The sequence below is a fragment of the Lissotriton vulgaris genome, chromosome 9 (assembly GCF_964263255.1).
Source record: "Lissotriton vulgaris chromosome 9, aLisVul1.2, whole genome shotgun sequence".
Lineage (NCBI taxonomy): Eukaryota > Metazoa > Chordata > Amphibia > Caudata > Salamandridae > Lissotriton > Lissotriton vulgaris.
Window position 1 is genome coordinate 1,235,726,894 of NC_141697.1, and position 18,703 is coordinate 1,235,745,596.

An 18,703-nucleotide genomic window follows, 5' to 3' on the forward strand; every position below is an offset into this window, starting at 1 on the left:
GAGAAGATAACAGTGAACAGATGTTCCATATTCAACGACTCATGACAAAATACATTTTAGTGACAAGCTTGACTGTGGACTACCAATCCTACTTTTCTTAAAGCAATGATTCGATACTCTACAAATGCACAGTGCACAATTAAAACCATCCAAATAGTAGCCAAGCACCTTTGGGATCTATTGGCCTTGCCAATCCCTTTATACTTTTAGCTATGCAGTGCAGCACCAGCAAAATGCTGTGCAGCAAAGTGGAATCCTTTAAAAAAAAAAAAGTAAATTAAAAGCATTGGCCAAACCAATAGGTCTCATCTATGCGGCGAGACCAATTGGCGTTTAAGATGTTGTGCAGAGCCAGCTGCTATGCGACATGGCTGAAAGCAAATAACCAAAACTATGGCGCAGGAAGCGTTAACCGCGTAGATCTTTGTTCCAATTTACTTTGAACCATGTTGCACAGTACCCCGTGCTGCTGCGAAGTATCTTAAAATAAAAAATGATTAACGCCAAATCGGGAGACAGGGCTGTCCACTGTCCCCCCCCCTACTCTTCGCCATTGCAACTGAACCCCTGGCGTGGTGGATGAGGGTATATGCCATGGTCAGAGGGCTAGAGTGGGACTCTGGGTCTCAGACAGAATAACGCTTTATGCTGATGACGCTCTGATTTTCCGAGATGATCCTCTGGAGTTGGGTCCCAAAGTACTCCAGATCCTTGCCATTTTTGGCTAAATCCTCGGTCTACCCCATGGCCTGCTTTCCACCTGCCTCAAGCTGAGCTACAGAACTGCTGCTCATACCTGAGGTGTATATTACCAGAGATCATCGTCTGGCCTGGACCTGCAATATCCAATTCCAATTAGACCGCTTCCACAGTGAACTGGAATTCTGGGCAACATTACCACTCTCCATACAAGGGCGCTCTGCCACCTACAAAATGGTAGCCCTCCGCTGGATTCATTACGAGCTACAAAACTACCCAGTTCCCATACCTATGGTATGATTCGCTCTTGCACACCTTACTGTGGGGCCATGGTACCCCCAGAGTCGCCCTATCTAAATGCTAAAAATCCATATATGATGGTTACAACACAGCGCCATATATAACCTCATATTACAAGGCATCCCATCTCATTGTGAATGAGTGGTGGTTAGACACTGGTACTGACCCAGCATTTGTGACCATAAAATAGGCAATGCGAGACGTCTCTCTTGCCTCCTGCTGACCTACACCCAGTGACATTCGTGACACAAAAAATTTGGAATACCGCTAAAACTCTAGGTTGGGAAGGAAGTGGAATCTAATGAAAGTAGCACCACAGTGATCAAGACTAGGATGCCGCTAATCTCCGGGGTTTCGAATCCTGGGACGTGACAGGCGTTTCTAAAGTGGGAACTGTTGTAACAGGCAACACTTTGATATCCTTCATCAACCCTTAAACAGAATATGAACTACACTGCATACAATTTTTTGTAAATATTCACAGCTTAGACACGCCCTCTTGTCCAATATGGCAGAGCTCGGAGAGATGGCGGACCATACATAGCCCCCTAGAGGCCAAAATCCTTTTAGGCGCCCTCACCACACAAACTCTCCCAGGTATAAAAATCCTTGTTGATTAATACATCAGACAACTTTAGCCACCTTTAGGAGACCTGGGAGAAAGATCTGGGACAACTCTTTAATAACGACTGGAGGGAGGCTCTGGCCTCCCCCTGCAAGTCTGCTACTGCCTCCCGGTTCAGACGCTTACAATGTAAATATTTTCACAGGGTATGCTACACGTGAAAGAGGCTATGGAGAAAGGAGCTATATCCTCGCCACATTGCCTACATTGTAACACCGAAAGAGGTGTACCTGCTAATCTACAGACACTCTGGACCTGTCCGAAACTGAATCCATTCTGGGAAGGGGCGATGGTGACAATGGGGCTGGTGTGGGGCTGTACTTTACCCTACTTCATATAACAACGGAGGTGGATACTGACAGATACAAGGCAGCATTGCTGTGTCTAGTGGTGGCAAAGGAGGACATTACCAGTGCCTGGAAGAGTGAGGACCCCCTAAGTTTGAGAAATGAAAGCTAACGTTGGACATATGTTAGTCACTAGAAATCCCAATTTGGAGAAACTGGGGGATTTCCGCACTAACATTCTAAAATATGGGCCACCTAGTGCAGCTACAGGGGTATTACCCTCCAAAGACTGGCAGATGCACGAAGGGTCCTAGATGAGGAACTCCAGACTTGCATTAAGGACTGGTTAACTATAGGGCGAATAAGAGCTGGGGGGCACAACTAGTAGAACTGTCCTGATGGATGCAGCGGGTTGTGATGGGAAACTCTTTTGGATATAGCTTATTATCTTTCAATACTTTCTATTATGATGGCAGTCTGCTTTTTCTGTGTACCACTTATGTGATGAGAGAAAATCAATTAAAATATCTTGTAAATAAATAAAATAAAGCTAAATAGGCTGCTGTGTAACACTGTACAAAGTAAATAAAAAACAAATCGCGAGGGTGCGGCCAGCGTAGACCCCATCATAGCGCTTTGTTTTTAATTACTTTAACCCGTTTCCTGCTTCAAACGTTCAGAGCCAGTACTGAACGTTCGAAGAAACGGGTGCGACCACGTCGGCCGCTGGACGTGCGCAGCACCAGGGAGGTAGCACGCGCAACAGCAGCAGCGAACGGGTTAAGGCATAGCACAACGGCCCTTGCTGTTGTGTAATGTGCCTTAAACAGCGAGGGGATGGCAAGCAACCCTCTCCGCTGGGTAGAGGATGTGGGTAATGGCCAGGAGCTGCCCTCTGTGGAACTAGGGAACCACATTCCAACGTCAATGTCGCCTCATTCTGTGGTTCTGAAGAAAATCACCTAATCTACATGTGTACAAAAAAAAACTAAATGAAAGTGTCCTTGTGTAATGTAACTGGTGCTCGTGTAAAGTACGCAACTAAGAAAGGGACCCCCTGAGACTAGTAACAAGTTCCTGTGTAAAGTACTCCAACACCTTTGGGTCAAGTTTGCGATATATAAATCTGCAACAAAAAAAGCAACTATAGGTAGAATGGTGAAGGCAAAAAAAGAAGTCGTAGCGGGAGGCAGAAGGGTGGGTGGGTTATAAAGAGAACGATGACTGGGAAGGGGTGGGGTAGTGCTCAAAAGTATAAAAGAGTACCTGAAGGAGCCTGCAGCCAATGGAAGGACACAGGTCACAGGAAGCAGCACTTGGTCCATGCTCCACAGCAGGGAAGAGGACTGAAACCCATGAGGAAGCCAGAGGCAAAGAGGAGGCACCAACCAATAGGAAGCAAGGAAACAAGAGTGACATGGAAGTCAACCAATGGTAAGTACAGGTAAATAATGGGCGGGTTCTAAACCCCTATTAACATTTTTTTTCTTCACCAGAGATTTTGCAAGCAGGGTGCAAACACTGCAGGCAAAACCTAAAAAACGAGGCACAGAATAGTTAGTTTGTAGGCGAGTGTGATATCTATCACACAAGTATACATATGGTAGGGAGTGGCGAGGCGGGGTTATGGGTGCAGAGGGAAGCAGAGACCAAGAAAGCACGGTGGGGGAAAGGCACACAAGGGAGACTGCAACACAGAGGAGGAGTCAGAGAAACATGACAGACCATCACAGAGCACAGCGGGTGTGCTTTTAAAGCACCCAGAGGAAAAGGGAAAAAAACACAATCATTGGCAAAGCTACTGGCTTTGCCAATGCTTATTTGTAAAGTACTGCTTAACCAAAGAAAACAAAAAAACATTTGTAAATTCCGGAGGAAAAACAGGGTCTCTCAAAATTACACATTTAATTCCGTATTTTTGATCTTTGTAAATGACTGGCTTTATTTTCCAAATCCTTTTCACTCAGGAAACTGAACATAATTGAAAAATACTGACGTACTCTAATTTAAATGAAAGGCGTGCCAGTGCCTAATTTACTTGTAACAGGACTCGTGCATGCTACACCACTATGGAGAGCTACAGAAGAGGCTCGGCGTCCACCCCCTGAGCCGTGTAGGAGTCCTCGAGGCATCAGTCAGGGTCCACACTGGGCACCATGAGGGCACTCCCTCGGTCCCTGGGGATCCCTAGAGGGCGCCATATTAGGGGCCACACTAGACAGCATGAGGGCCCTCCATCGATCTCTGGGGACAACTAGAGGTCGTAATCTTGGGCCCAGGGGGGTCATTCGCCCATGAGCCCTTATAGCGAGGCCTGGCTCACCAGAAAGACGTCAGCCAGCACTCTTGGTATACTTTGCAATGGCAGCGTGGGGAAGGCGGGGCCAGGATAGGCGCGTCTTTGATATCCTAAAACTAGAGTAGGTTTTAGCCCACATTAATTGTATAGAAATGTAGATTATGTTAATAGCTTTCAAAACCTGGCACGATCCGCTGGACACCGCTGTTCCAGAACACATGCAGGGATGTGTATATACGGCTGAGGGCATTAGCAAAGAATAAGTCATACAGATAAGGTGAAAATAGAATGAATGAAGAACCCTGAACATAGTCCCACAGGCACCACCATCTCCATGAACTGCAGGTCTCCAAGCTCCTCGACAGCAGTACAGAGGCTCGCACACACGCAGGCGCAGACACAAACAGGCGAAGAGGCGCAGAGGCACACACACATACAGGCGCAGAGGCACACACACAGGCGCAGAGGCACACAGACACACACACAGGCGCAGAGGCGCACACACACACACACAGGCGCACACACACACACACAGGCGCAGAGGCGCACACACACACAGGCGCAGAGGCGCACACACACACACAGGGGCAGAGGCGCACACACAGGCGCAGAGGTGCACACACACACAGGCGCAGAGGCGCACACACACACAGGCAAAGAGGCGCACACACACACAGGCAAAGAGGCGCACACACACACAGGCAAAGAGGCGCACACACACACAGGCAAAGAGGCGCGCACACACACAGGCAAAGAGGCGCGCACACACACAGGCAAAGAGGCGCGCACACACACACAGGCAAAGAGGCGCACACACACACAGGCAAAGAGGCGCACACACACACAGGCAAAGAGGCGCACACACACACAGGCAAAGAGGCGCACACACACACAGGCAAAGAGGCGCACACACACACAGGCAAAGAGGCGCACACACACACAGGCAAAGAGGCGCACACACACAGGCAAAGAGGCGCACACACACACAGGCAAAGAGGCGCACACACACACAGGCAAAGAGGCGCACACACACACACAGGCAAAGAGGCGCACACACACACAGGCAAAGAGGCGCACACACACACAGAGGCAAAGAGGCGCACACACACACACAGGCAAAGAGGCGCACACACACACACAGGCAAAGAGGCGCACGCAAACAGGCAAAGAGGCGCACGCAAACAGGCAAAGAGGCGCACGCAAACAGGCAAAGAGGGGCACGCAAAGAGGCAAACCGGCAAAGAGGCAAAGAGGCAAAGAGGCAAAGAGGCAAACAGGCAAAGAGGCAAAGAGGCAAAGAGGCAAAGAGGCAAAGAGGCAAAGAGGCAAAGAGGCACACGCAAAGAGGCACACAGGCACAGACAAACAGCCAAAGAGGCACACACAAACAGCCAAAAAGAGGCACACACACATACATACATACTGCACCCAGGCGCACACACATACATACTGCACCCAGGCACACACACATACATACTGCACCCAGGCACAAACACATACATACTGCACCCAGGCACAAACACATACATACTGCGCCCAGGCACAAACACATACATACTGCGCCCAGGCACACACGCATACACGCATACATACTGCGCCCAGGCACACACACATACATACTGAACCGAGGCACACACAGGAGCAGAGGCACACACAGGAGCAGAGGCACACACAGGAGCAGAGGCACACACAGGAGCAGAGGCACACACAGGAGCAGAGGCACACACAGGAGCAGAGGCACACACAGGAGCAGAGGCACACACAGGAGCAGAGGCACACACCACCACCCCTCCACCCCCACCCTCCAAGACGCACACAAACAGCTCGGCGAAAGCAGAAGCATAGCTTCGATCACATCAAACCGGATCTGCAGTGACTTGGATGGCGGCAGGCCGATGGAAGATTAATGGCACAGCGCGGAGGTAGTGGCCCTGGTTACCATGGTGATAGGACACCGAAGGTGGCGCTCATCGGGGTGCTAGGGATGCGCCAACAGGCTCACGGGAATGGCGAACAATCTTCCTTCGATGAACCTACAGCACTGGTGCACCCTGTCAGACTGGACATGGGCCACTGAACCAAAAGAGCACAGGGGTCACAGCATTCAGGCTGCGTCAGCGAGGCCCTCCCACCTACAGCTACACTGGTACATTCTCAGACCGGAGATGCCCCACTGAACCAACAGGGCACAGGGGTCACAGCATCCAGGCTGCGCCAGCGAGGCCCTCCCTCTTGCAACTACATTGGTACAACCCTGACTCTACAGCGCCCCCCCCAAGAAAAAAATGTTTCCTCGAAAATTTCCAAACCATGGTTCAATGGGACCCTGAACTCTGATCGGCACAAGCTAAGATCTGCTGAGCAACTATGGAAATCGGCCCCTCCACTGATCGCCTATATCACCTTAGAGTGCTGAGGAATACATACAACAGGAAGATTCTAAAGGCCAAGGCAGACTTTTTCAAAACCCAGCTGAACCAAGCCATCAAGCACCCCAAAAAACTTTTCAAAATCATTAAGCAACAAGCGCGTAACACGCCTAACTCTAAGGAACGAAACGATTAGACTACACCTAACTGCGATGAGCTTGCTAATTTCTTCCTAGAAAAGACAAAGTCCATTGAACTCGACATCCAATCGAAACAGGCCCTCCCACAACCTATTTCTCAGGATAGTACATTTTACTCTCAGATCAAGTTCCATTTTAGTACTCCGATGGAAACCACAAAAAACAATGCCTCTTGGCACAACTTCTGGCCCATCCCTGAACAAGAAATCAATAAAACCTTCTAGCAATCAACCCCTCCAAATCACTTCCCTGACCCCCTAACTCCTTTATTGAAAATGATAAAAACATCTATTCCTAAAGTAGGGCAGGTCACACCTATACTAAAGAAATCAGACTCTCTCCCATCAGATCTCAACAACTACTGCCCTACATCCAACATCCCCACTTTGGCAAAATTGCTGGAAAAATGTGTACAAATATAATTATGTAACCACATCGAGAACTACAACCTCCTAGACATTCACCAATCCGGCTTCCGTCATGATCACAGCACGGTATCTGAACTCACCCACATAATGGAGGACATACTAAAAATGCTAGACCACAACGAATCATGCCTATTGATGCTTATTGACTTTGCCTCCGCTTTCGATATGGTTAAGCATCACAACCTATTGTCCTACTGGAATAAAGAATTGGCCTTACGGGCCCAGTGTTACAATGGTTCACCTCCTCCTTAAATAACAGAACACAAAGAATCAAGATGAAAAATTCACTCTCTCAACCCTCCATGTTCCCCCCTAAGCACTTTCACCCATTCTTTTTAATCTACTAGTGGAGCCCCTGGCAAACACTCTTCTACCAAATACTCAAAGTTGGCTCACTGGCAACCACCTGGTGCTTAACACCAAGAAAACAGCTAAAAGTAAAATTATGTGCATCTCAGGGAGGAAAAAATCAAAATATGAGAATTTTGGTTGGTCAGTAGGAGGTCATAAACTAGAGGTGGTAAAGTCTTATGTCTTCCTGGGGAAAAAATATCTGATAACCTAAGTGACAAGGCCCACATTGAGAATAATACCAGAAAGGCCCTGTCTCAAGGTAAAAGCTTGAGCGCATTATACTCTGCCACTGGGAGAAGACATTTCTCTTACTTGCAAGAGGTCTTTCGGGCGAAAATCCCGTCATCCCTCTTGTATGGAATTGAAATAATCGATCTAGGGCAATGGGGTTTTTTACACGTTGCAGAAGGTAAAATTCTACGGTTTTTAGCCTCTACTAACACCGCCTGCACAGTGGTAGCCCTGAGACTTGAATTCGGCATCCGTAGTAGTTGGGTGTAGGGCTTGGCAGGGTTAGTGTGTTGGGTAGCCAGTTTGGCTAGAGGGGACGTGGGGACTCTCAGATACTTGATGAAGAATGAATTGCTGGGCATCCTAAGGGAGTTCTCCTTAATTGTAAAGAATTTTAGAAGGGCTGTTGCCCTCCTACAATTGGAGGAGAGTACGCTTTTTACTCCGTCTGCCGGCCAGTTAAAATCACTTCTGAAACAAGCCTCGTGGGATCTCAGTTTTAGGTTGGATAGGGAGTCCATTCTTGCAAAGAAGGGAGTCTCTCCTCTTACTGATACTTGTGTATTAAAGTATATGCAACCCTATGTCTCCTGGAACCTATCCCATGGCATACAGCGGTTCTGGCTTCTCCTGAGGCACGATCTGCTACCCTTAAATAATCTCATGGCTAGGTGGTATGGTTGTTCGGCAATTTGTAATTTGTTTACCCAGGACTGTATTCACGTTCTCTTTATATGCCCTGAACTTCGATCATTTCGGCGTAAGTGGCTGAGACAAATATGCCTGAAATTAAACATTCTTACTGCCAACTCTTTCTTACAAGCTTTATATAATCCCCCCAATGAAACGTTCTGTTTTAGTATTTTTAACTTTTTTTAAAGTTTCTTAAATATTTATTAGATGGTCTTATTAACTATATTGTGCTGATTATCTTGTATTTTGGTAAAATTTGTAAATGTCTTTTGCATTTGAACGAGTACTTTATATTGTGTATCCTTTTATGTGGACCTCTTAGGAGTTCCAAAACATAATCAAATAAACTTGAAACTTGAAACCAAGAAAACGGAATTCCTTCTCATCTCCCCACCCAATCACACACCCAAGATAGACTTATGGTGGAAACACCTAACCTCCTTTGACTGTGCTCCCCACATCATGGACTCCGTGAAATCCTTGGGCATCGCCATAGACAAACTCCTGAACTTGCAGGCGCAAATCACTAATGCCACCAAGGGAGCTAATCACCAGATGAATATACCAAGGAAACTCAAACCCTTCCTCCCACAGACAGACTTAAAAATGGCGGTATATGTCCCAACCTCCTGGAGTATGACTGGGCCTCCCATCTAGGCATTGTTACAGAGTGGACAACGACAGAGTGAAAAGATCTGGTTCCATATGGATAGGATGGTAACCAGGCGAACCTTCTGGGATCTTACTTGGCTTAATCAGACTGCACGCTCTCGTAGCGCCTATATTGCAGTACCCACAAAGATGGTGCTGGATATAAGGGGCAAAGTAGCCGTGCGCAAAGGACTCGCGACCTTCCCCTCCCCCTACACATCCATTGCAGCCAACCAAATATTTTCTCCGGCCCTAATCCACAGGCATTTTCAAAATAGCTGAAAGGTGGATGCAGAACGATCAGCGATCTGTACGAAGGGGTACGCTCAAAACGTTTCCTCAATGTAGAGAGGAGTTCCAGCTCCCAGCGGGAGCAGGGATCCAATACACGCAGCTGCGACACAGATGCAACAGGCAGCCACTGGTCCATTCAACCCATTTTAAGCGATTGGTTCGTTCCTTTGATGAGTCAAAGGCCTTATCTCTTGGACGTACCAGATTCTGCAACACCCCCCATTAAAAACCACTCATCCATATCAGCGACAATGGCAACTGACGTCCCCCACTGAATTCACGACTGCACAGTGGAGCCACCTGTGGAGAGATATTCCAAAGGTCTATCACAGTATATCGCAACGAGAAACAGAGTACAAGATCACGACTCAATGGTACTATACGCCTACCCGATTGCAACAAAATGTTCCCCGCCACCTCCCCATTGTGATGGAGATGTTCGAATGAATCTGGGGCCTTCATTCACATTTGGTGGGCATGTCCTCTTCTGACCCTGCTCTGGAAAGAAGTACTAGTCACATTAAGGAGGTGCTAGGCTTTACCCTGCCTGAATCCACAGCCACAATCTTTTTAGGCCTTAAACCCAACACCTTAAAAGCACTTACCTGCAGCGATTGGTACATAGCCCTTCACATGCTCGGAGCTGCTAAACCACTCATACCGTTATATTGGAAGAAAGCTGAGACTCCCCCAATTGCTGCTTGGTTTGTGCGCATAATGCATGTAGTAACTATGGAACTCACAGCGCGACAACAATTTTGCGACACCCGCTTCACCGCAATCTGGCATCCATTAAATAGCTTTGTAAAATAGAACATGCACGCTACCTACTCTCGAAACTCAGGGCTTTACACCTATTTGAGGACGCTTTAGTCCCGACTGATCCTAACGGATTACTTACGCAATCAAGTCAATCCTGCCCATAACCCCACATAACACGTACTCAGGCTCCTGGTCTAACTAGCACATAACACTGGTTCCTATGCCCCCCCCCCCCAGTCTGCTCGCACAACCCCCTGCATTGCTCCCTCCCCTATCTTTAAGTTCTCTTCTTCTCCTAGACACTTACCTGTCTGATTATCACTACTCTTTCTGTGGGCCTCCTACCTACACTCTGTTTCTCTCTGTGTAATATTATATCTGTTTATTAAGGGTCTTGAAAATACACAAGACATAACAGTATAATATGATTGTGGGTATCAATTGGCCGGCCCAACAAGGGTTGTAGGCGACATGGTGTGTCCAAAATGCTCAATTAATGCCTCCTCGAAACTACTGGAGGTTCCTTAGAACTACGCGGCCGGCACCGTGTAGGGTCGTGGGCCTGACGCGGTGTACACCTAGCCTTATATAGAAAACAAACAGATTTAAACAAAAAAAATGGCAGCACAAGCCCTAGTGCTACCAAGATTAGACTATGAAAGCACCACTCCATGCGGTCTCCCCAAATACAAGCTAGCCCTGCTGAGAGCATCGCTTATCGCTGCGGCCAAACTAGTATCAGGAACTAAAAGAAATAACCACATTTCTCTGACCTTAAAAGCTCTGAACTGGCTGCCCTTCGAGAAAAGAATACACCTAAAGATCGCTTGCATGAACCATAAAGCACTGCATAACAATACCCCCAGTTACTTAGCTCTAAAGCTAGAGCGATCGGGAGGATGCAGACAATTGCGAAGTGCAAGTTCACTACTACTGAAACCACAATCCTTCCATAAAAAGAGAATTGGTTGCAGAGCATTCTCAGGGATTGTACCGAAGATTTGGAACTCTCTACCTCCAGTGATACGTGGAATCTCCCCCTTTACCTCCTTCAAAAAAGAAGTAAAAATGCTGCTAATGAACAGATTCACATCCTAAGAGTTTAATTCTATGCTGGCCTCTAGTCACCTATACGATCCACATGTTGCTGCCTACCTCATTTGTATTGAAGGTAAATACCAATGTATTTTTACTACCTCAACCACCTAATGTTTAATAACTGTATTGTGAAGCGTTCAGATTCCCTCTGGATCAATCTTTGTTGACTACTAGTCACCTATGTTATCAGTTTACTACTATATACCTCCTTTGTACGGAATGGCGAATACCAAATGTTCGTATACTACCTCAACCTTCTAATGTTTAATAACTGTATAGAAATCTGATACCCTCGTGGGTCACGTTCGGGCTATATAAAACTTTATAAATAAATAAACCTCTCAGACTGGAGCTAGGCCACCGAATCAACAGTGCACAGGGGCCACAGCATCCAGTCTGCACCAGTGAGGCCCTCCCTCCTGCAACTACACTAGTACACTCTCAGACTGGAAATGGGACACCGAATGTACAGGGGTCACAGCATCCAGACTGCGTCAGCGAGGCCCTTCCTCTAGCAACTGCACTGGTACACCCTCTCAGACTGGAGAAGGGCCACCGAATCAACAGGGTACAGGGGTCACAGCATCCAGGTTGCACCAGCGAGGACCTACCTCCTGCAACTACACTGGTGCCCCCTCTCAGACTGGAAATGGGACACCGAACCAAGGCACAGGGGCACAGTAGGCTGTCAGCGAGGCCCTCCCTCCTGCAACTGCACTGGTACAACCTCTCAGACTGGAGATGCCCCACTGAATGTACATGGGTCACAGCATACAGACTCACATGTGGGGAACAGGGTGAGGTGACCGACTCATTTCCTGTCAAGCGTGGTGTTTGGCAGAGTTGCGTAGTGGCACCCACCCGGTTTTCTTTATACATCAACGGCATAGTGGATCATCTTAACCGTTCCCCCACTGATGCCCCCGTTCTGGCTGGGGCCCGCGTGCCTGTTCTCATGTTAGCGGACGACACGTTGATTATTTCCCGGACACCGAGTGGGCTCCAAAAGGCTGTGAATGCATTTGGAGAATTTGGTCAACTGCGTGGACTTGAGATAAACACCTTAAAAACTAAGTTCATGTCCCTGAATCAGCAAAAAACCTTCTAAGGTACAATAAATGTTAACCGAACTCAACTAGAGCAGGTAGAGGCATTTACGTATCTAGGAATATCTCTCCAGAGTAATATGGGCTGGAAAAGTCATATTGACATGGCTGCTCTAAAATTTCACCAGCTTGCGTGTGCCTTAGCCACAAAGCACAAAGTTTCCTTTACCAAGCCAATCACACCTGCCCTAGAGATCCACAACATGAAGGTTATAAGTGCCTCTTTGTATGGTTCAGAACTATGGGGGTTTAATAATCTGAACCAACTAACAATGGCGGAGAACAAATTTCTACGCTGCTTAGTCAGGGTCCCCCAAAGTACTCCTACCATACCGCTAGTATATGATCCTGGCAGGAAAAAAATTGAGGATATAGCTCGGCTACGGCCTCTACTTTATTGGAGGCGTATCTGGACAACTCACATTAGAACACTATGCCCTGGCATTAAAGGATATCATTAGGGCAGATCTCTTTCATTCCATCCCATGGCTTAAAGAGATAAGGGGCCTACTATGAAAGTTGGAGCTTGACTATTCATGGGAAGACGCAGATGTTTCAAGGTTACCATCGAAAATAATTTGGAAAAAAAAGTACTGGGAAATGATTTGGAGGTCCGTCTATAGTACCTGTATAACCACTAATCTAACAGGACGTTTCCTTGATTTTAAACCTCGCCCAGCTTGTGAGGCTTAATGGGATATTATAGAGCGTCCGTTTGACCGAAAGCTGTATTTCCAGTTTAGAACTGGAACTCTACCTGTAAAAGCTTTCAGTTACAAATGGTCAGATATCCGGGATGACAAATGTCATAACTGTACAGACTTGACAGAGAATGTAGCCCATATGTTGTTTGTATGCCCTCTTTACACAAGCCCTCGTCGTAAGTGGCTAAAACCAACGTGTACCAACCTGGGCACCCGGAGGTATATTGAAGCTCTGAGAATATTAGAGACTGACTGTGCCCCGCGTATAGCGATTGCTGTTGCTAAATTTTTAAGGTGGGCTTGGATCATATGCACTCGCACTTTAAACTCTCCAGAAGTTAGCTAATGAACTGTAAGACCTCTAAAAACATATGATTGATCTTGTTTTATGTATACATTTTAGCTATTTTTTAAGTCTTTTAAAAAACTTTTTAACCTTACAAATGACAGCTACAAAGATTTAATAACTTTTTAACATTGTAATTTCTTTTGTTATGTAGTATTTATAATGGATGTGATAGGATGTTATTCTGCTTTTATGACATGCTGTCGAATAAAGCTTTGAAATTGAATTTAAATTAAAAAAAAGCATCCAGACTGCGTCAGCGAGGCCCTCCCTACTGCAGCTACACTGGTAAACCCTATCAGACTGGAGATTACCCCATAGAAAGTACAGGGTTCACAGCATCCAAGCTGAGTCAGCGAGGCCCTCCCTCTAGCAACTACAATAAACAAACATTTGCAATGCAATAGGTCTTGCATTTGCTAGAGTTTAAGCTACTGGCATCGTAAATGACAATGCCTTTTATTTACCTCTTAACACACAATGAAAAAGCATGGTCATTTACAATGCCAATAGCTCGAACTCTTGTAAATGCAAGACCATTTCATTGTCCCCGGCTGCTTGGAAAAGTGAAAGTTCGCCTGGTGATATAAATGTTGTAGGAAAGCATATTGTGCCTGCTGTAGGAGAAACTGATTAAAGAAGAGAGTGCTCACAGACTAAATAAGACGCATGTTGTGCAACAGAAGTAAAGCGCCCAGTCCTCGGGGGGGGGGGGGGGGGGGGGGGGGGGTTTTACAAATTAAGACACAGCGGTACTAAGGAAGAACTAAAAAGCCTATCAACGAATCAGAAGCCAGCACTTACCAAGTACAATGAGAAGCCAATTCAAAATATAGGCGGAGGGCGGAGCTTCAAGTCCATACTCGAATACAACATGGCTCGCAGAGCAGTGCATACGCTGCCCAGGCACGACCTAAGAACAACAGGGTACATCACTATTCCACTTACGCCAAGCCCTGCTGATCGGTCCTGTAGTACCCTGCAGTTAGATCATGTAAACAAATCAAAATAACAAGCTAGGAGAGCAAGAGAGGAGTGGAAAGTGAAGCCTTAACTATCATGAAAGATGAGCAGCAGGAGTGAAGGGCGGCGCGCAGAAGCAGCACACACTGTGGAGGATGGGCCGGAAAGTGAAGAGCACTACCAGAAGGCTCTGCCTTATTCAGACTCCAAGATGCCCAACTCACTAGGGATGGTGCCTACCACTGAGGCCCGGATGGTCGAACAGAGTCCGTGGCTATTATCTACTAGATCAGCACAGCTGAAAGACTTGGGGCAGTGTGCCCATGCCAGTCACCTCCAACTTATCACTGCCAAATCCGTGACCACCTACTTATCTGAGACATCCAAAAAGGAACAATGCTTCAGGGCAACATCCCCACAAAGCAAATTCTTCTAAATTCTGGCCCTCCCCAAAAAGTTTGTGGTGAGGATTAGAGGGAGCACCAGGCACAGGGCTGAGCACAGGGGGTGAAGCCTATGAGAATTTCTGTGGTATGTTTTCTACAGCTCACAAGCCAAAACACCTAGGTTTCTGCTACATTTCTTGGCATGGTCCCTAAATGCCTAGTTTGCATTTAGTAAGGTTTTTGTTGTTGACACTGAAAAAGAAAGTCAAAGAATATGGTATGGCAGAACTTAGCTTCCTTGGCAGTGAAGCAGAGGAATCCGTGTAAACCAGGGGAGACCGGATTACTGCAATAAGGAGGTGACGAGACTAGGTGCAAAAACTGGACAGTTCTAGACCCCACTGTTCATATTTACGTTCACAAATAAAAGTACAGGAAGAGAAGGCCCTTAGACGCCATGGTCTTGGTCCCCAGAACTCTCCTCTTTTTCACTGACCTAGAGCCTTCTCCCTCTTCAGAAAGGATCCATTTTGTTTCAAACTACTTTCAGCTCCTCCCCACGGAGAAATTTGCACTAATCCGTAGCCTTCGTACTAATGAACTTTCTAAGAAAAGTGCACATGCTTTACACTGGGAGATTCCAAATCAATTTATTAGTTGGATTTAACATAACTAACACATAACTTGCTGGTAGAAAATCACAGAGTTGTATTTTTTAGTGCAATGAGCAAATATTTTATGCTGACGAGATTTAAGCCCTTTACACAAGTGTGAACTCCTGGAAGCAGGTCTAAAATTTTCACAGCTGGTCATTCTGCTTCACTCACCACCAGCATGAGTACTCATGCTGCCTACTAGGGAGGGATTCTCACACTGTACTCGAGGTAGAGTGGAAGAGGATCACAGGCTGAGACCCTCAGCGAGCTAAGCCCACATGCGACACTACACATTGTCACTCTCCCATACCAACATGTACGACTGACAGTACAGTTACAGACACAAGCTTCTCACACAGCTCACCAATGAGAGCTTGCTCACAAGAGCTGGCAGGACGAGTATTTCCTTCTGCAAGTGTTTACTACTGGCTTCAGTTTATCACAAGGTTTGCCAATCCAAGCTTACCAAGGCCTACACAGACTGCCGACAGCACCCATGAGCCCTGCCAAGCACGCAATAAAGAGAAGAGGGCAGACTCCATCCATGCAGAAGACTGCTAAAAAGAATACATGTGGTGGTGGGGCAGGGATCTAAGGATACCGTGTGGAAGGAGGTACTGTGAGGCCTTGAAGCAATGGAAGGAGAGCTTCATGGACTCGAGTATTTTAAAAAAGAACGACCACAAGCATTAGGAGCTCAAACATACAGGGCGCTACAAAGATCAGAACTGTGTAGGAGTTGTGGGTCGGGTAAATCAGAGGACAGCTAAAATCATGTGACTGAAATACACATACTTGGCATAGCACTGAAAACTTGCGTAATTCCTTGACATCACCAATATTGAATTCATTTATGTTACAAATTTACAATTGAGTTTCTAGGAGCGCTGCACAAAAATTCACAGATTTCTGGACATGAGCAAAAAGCAAGAAGATTAGGTCTATCTAGGACAACAGATAAATCCGCCGCTAGACCAAATGGTGTCTTAAAAACTACACACTTAGAAACCTTAAATTTAAACCACAAACTACTTACTGGACCGAGTGCTTCTTAAGTTAACCCTTCTCTATCCAACACATGCTACTTACTGGTATCTACAGTGTGTCCAGCTTACCGGACATAGTTCTTAAGTAAATTACTAACCAAATGTTGTGCTTCTTAAGTAAAACCTTCAATATCCACTACAAACTATTTACTGGTATCTGTAATCACCAAACATAGTGCTTCTTAAGGAACGTACTCACCATAGTGCTTAACCTGTTTGCTGCTTCAAACATTCTGCGCCGGTGCGGAGCATTCTATTAAGCGGGCGGGCCGCGTCGCCAACGGACATATGCAGCATCACGGAGGTAGTGCTTGCGGCAGATTTGGCGGAGAGAAGCAGCAAACGGGTTATGTAACAACATCTATATCCACCACAACAACTACTTACTGCCATCTACTGTGTGCTGTACTCACCTGACAGTGCTTCTCAAGTAAAACCTTATCACCTAATGCCCTTAAACTAGAGAGGAATAAAAATGCAAAAAATATTTTGCCCTAGAAATTGTTTAGATATCAGCAATCACTGCTCAACAGCAACAAGAAGCCCAAAAAAGAAGACACCATATTGCGCTATAGTTAGACCGAAATTGTAATCTAAAAAAAGAGTACAATTGCCACAAAGACTGTTGCCTATCAAGCAAAGGCTACATCTAGCTGCAATCTAAGTCCACCAATTGAACAAAGTTCAAGATTTAGAAACCAATGGTAGAGCTTAAAGATCGCAGGATCTTTGTTCTTGCTGAGGAATTTAATCAGTATCTTCTACAGAATTAGCTAAAGAAAGCCAGGTTAATATTAGGTATCCAGTATTATTCCGGGATACTGAAAAGTAATAAGACTTGTGATAAATAGTAAGACACTGAAAAGCATCAGATAAACTGCAGTAGCCGTATCTAAAGGCAGCGCTGAATGTAACATATAGGACTTGTTTGAAACATTTCAAGGTCTCTACAAGAATCTCATTGCGATCTCAATGCAAAGGAGTCAGTTAAAGGCATTTACCCCTAGGGTTGGACACGCATACCCACCACACCAGTTTTAGTCAATATCCGTTTTCAAAATGTAAGCTTTCCAACCTAACATTGAATTAATCTCATATAAAGAAACAGATGTGAAGATAACTTGACATGCAGATGAGCAGCTTCAAGACCAGAAAAGCATGAGTCTAGTCACAGTGGAATAAGCCAACACCTATGCATTTATAATAAATTATTGCCGCCACGGACTGGGCACAGTGGGGCTAACAATCTTAAAATTTCAATATCTCAATCCAGACAATGAAAGGGTAGGGGAAATATGGTATTCCCAAACCGCAATAGCATAGGAAGGAAGAATACTTCTAATGGCAGGAGAAATTACATTGCTGTGCTTTTAGGTTTAGTTCTTCAAATTTGAATTCTCCTTTAGCTTCTTCATTGAACACACACAACAGAACAGTCAATTTTATATACTCAGCACATGGAAATTCATGGTGCGGAGCTTACACGTCACAAGTCCATTACACTAACGGCAAAGGCTGTTTTTTTTGCCTATTTAGACATTATTTGCATGTGAATTTTCTCAGCACTAAGTTTGGAACACAAAAGTAGCACAGCTGACACTAGAGGATGAATGCATGGTTTTAATATTGATTAGGTACTAGATGCATAGTACTGTAAGTGAACATGTCCAATCATGTGATGTGACTACTATACAGGGATATGGAAAAGAAAGTACACCCTATGAAGATGCGTACGGTTTTACAGACAAAGACACCAGGCGTTCATATAGTCCTCATCGAGTTCTAATCATGGAAAAATCTAACTAAGAAATCAAACATTTCAGTGCCATCATTTATTATAACAAATTAAGGCAACAGTCAGAAATCTTGTACGAAAAGTAGTGTGCGACTTCTACCAGCATTAGTCCTCCTAGGTTGAATGTAGAAAAGCTACTTAGCACATCGTTCCACCCAAGTAGGTACCAGAAACATTCTAGTGTGAAAACAACCTGTTAAAATGGTTTTGTTTTCTGGATTGTAGATTTTTCAATTAAAATTGTAACATTTTCCCTTGACAAACAGGTCGGTTTTACGTCCCACTAGCATGGAGTTTGAACATCCTCCTCTTACAAATTAACCCCATTGTCCCATCTGATTAACCACTCAGTGTGCCAAATGCCACTCTCTCTGCATGGAGATAACAAAGGAGGCACAAACAAGCACTAGC

General features: G+C 45.7%; 1 protein-coding gene across 9 annotated transcripts in view; it reads right to left on the reverse strand.

The window, feature by feature from the left end:
• The window catches only part of SETD5 (SET domain containing 5), a 312,866-nt gene that overhangs the window by 262,254 nt on the left and 31,909 nt on the right, over nucleotides 1–18,703 (reverse strand). The window contains exon 2 of one of the 9 annotated variants that reach the window (XM_086939386.1): nucleotides 3,178–3,257. The exons of the other annotated variants lie outside the window; for them this stretch is intronic. The gene's annotated coding sequence lies outside the window, so the exon portion shown is untranslated. The remainder of the gene's footprint in view (nucleotides 1–3,177; nucleotides 3,258–18,703) is intronic. 9 annotated transcript variants of the gene reach the window in all.